The sequence below is a fragment of the Mus caroli genome, unplaced genomic scaffold (genome assembly GCF_900094665.2).
Source record: "Mus caroli unplaced genomic scaffold, CAROLI_EIJ_v1.1 scaffold_14124_1, whole genome shotgun sequence".
In the NCBI taxonomy this organism is placed as follows: Eukaryota; Metazoa; Chordata; class Mammalia; order Rodentia; family Muridae; genus Mus; species Mus caroli.
Genome location: NW_018389188.1, coordinates 11,631 through 13,962, shown reverse-complemented (window position 1 = coordinate 13,962; position 2,332 = coordinate 11,631). Strand labels below are relative to the sequence as shown.

The 2,332-nt window shown below is 42.3% G+C and overlaps 1 pseudogene; it reads left to right on the top strand.

Moving 5' to 3' along the window:
- Positions 1–193: 193 nt before the first annotated feature.
- On the top strand, positions 194–1,543 carry LOC110287990 (annotated as a pseudogene).
- Positions 1,544–2,332: the final 789 nt, after the last annotated feature.

The window sequence follows — 2,332 nt, the reverse complement described above, 5'->3', positions numbered from 1 at the left end:
CNNCNNGGNNCNNNGNNCCNNNANGNNCCATGATCTGTCCTCTAGGAGAGGTAGAGGAAAAGCTATCCAACAACGTGGAACACTCTTTTCTGGCATGCAGAGGAATGTGTAATGACTCAGAGAGCAGAGGCACTGCTTCTGAATAACAGTTGCCTNGAAANTTGGTGCTGNCTCTGGCTTTNCTGATACCAAAAGGTGGAAGAAAATGGCAGNCTCAATGGAGTCAACTCCCNNGCCTGTAATCNANGATCACCTGGCTGTCCTTTGCCNTTCTCAGGAGCTTCTGGAGTNTTATCANAAGAAGGTGGCTAACTGTGAGGTAGAGAATGAAGACCTGCTGAAGAAGTTAGAGCTCTAGAGAGAAGCTTGGGAAGAGCAGCATAAACTCAAGTGGAACTTGCAGCAGAGGGTGGAAGAGATTGCTGAATAGAAGAAAGCCCTAAGTGATATGCAGGTCTGCTTCTTCCTGGAAAGGGAACATGTTTTAAGACTCTACTCAGAAAATGACCAACTAAGAATCAGAGAACTGGAAGACAAGAAAAAGATTCAGAATATGTAANCTCTTNTGGNACCAGACNCCAGGGAANTGNCCTATTTTCATTAGGAACCTCCTCACAAAGTCAGCNTACTCCAGANNACTATCCAGNNTCCAAAGCAGATCCTGGAGNAAGCAAAAGATGAGTAAGGATAAAGGACAGGGAAGATATTTCTGAGCACTACCAGAAGGACACAGAGACACTCTTCNTGCAGGTGGAAGNACTTCANGCCCAGCTGGGAGAGNAGACAAAGTTTTCTAGNGATCAAGTTGAATNACTCATGGAGGNCAGANAGATCCNAATTGANGAGATCTAAGTTCAGCACCAGAGAAATCAAGAGAAAATCAAGGAGCTGACTAAGAATCTCCATCAAACCCAAAGACTGCTCTACCAGAGTACCAAAGACTTTCTATAACTAAAACTTGAAAACCAAAATAAAGAGAAGGTATTTTTTGCTTGAGAAAGATCACCTGATGTCAAAGATTAAACAGTATAAAGTACTTTGCAAGAATAAAGAAGATAAACTTGGAAAAATTGTTCCCATTTTTTATGAAAGTCATCATTCTCAAAATGAATATATTAAGTCTCCTAAGGATAAGCTAAGATAAGAGAAAAAGCTGTCCAACATATACCAAGAACAGCGAATCTCCCTAGAAGAGGAACTTCCTCTTCTTCAGGAGGAAGGAGTGAGGATAGAGATCTTCATGAATCACTCCAATAAGATGGGCAAGTGCTCACAGATAATGACAAAACACTATCAGGCCTTGGAGCATTGAAGAATCCTGGAAGTAGAAGGTTTCAAGATAGACATTAAGGTTCTCTGACAGAAGTTGAAAGACCTGGGTCAAATGTTCTATAAGGAAACCATGAACACCCATGGAAATCAGGACCTGACCATGCTGTGTGAAGTCCATGATAGCAATAGAAGAACTCATAAGATACAAGGAGAACTGAAGAACCCCAAGTCTAAAGTGTTTGGTCTGCAGAATGAGCTTAGGCTGTGTTGATGTCTCCTTTCTGGGTTGGCTTCTGAAAATCTGAGGCAAAGTCACCTCTTCCTGGAAAGTAGACATGGAGTTTTCCAGAGTAGTGGCATCAATTTTATTAATGATCGTGTTAAGGGCATGATAGCTCACACCTGTAATCCCAGCACTTGGGAATCTGAGGCAGTAGGACTGCCACAAATTCATGGTAGAGGCAGGTGGATCTCTGTGATTCATGGCCACNCTGGTCTTCAATAGTGACTTCTAGACCATCCAAGGCTACTTAATGAGACCCTGTCTCCCACAAAGCAAAAATAAAACATCAAAACTGAGAGGAAAGAAGAAAAACAGTGGCAAATCTGGCATTGGGAAAGCTGCCCTGACAGACTTCCATCTCACTGTTCCATTAGCCTTGCTGGCGCATTGGAACTGTAGCCTGAGTTACTTGGAGACTTTCCAACTTTTCTTCTATATATTGACAGGCATTTCTGTCTTTAAAAGTCAATGATGAGAAGTTGCTTATCTGGAGAAGTGCTTCTCAAGCAAACATAAAGGCCTGGGTTCTATCGATAATAACCCCTAAAGTCAGGTTTGGTGTCTCACCTGTAATCAGCACTGGAGAGAGGCATATGTATGGGAGTCTGAAGTTCACATTTACCCTTGGCTATATAGTGAGTTCCAGGCTAGCCTGGTCTACATAAAGCCATGTCTAAAAATGAAAATAAGAAAAAAACAAGAAGATAAATACTCAGGGAGAGATGTTTTGCTGAGCTTGGCTAAGTGTCAGCAGAAGAATGTGTTTCCTGGAGGACT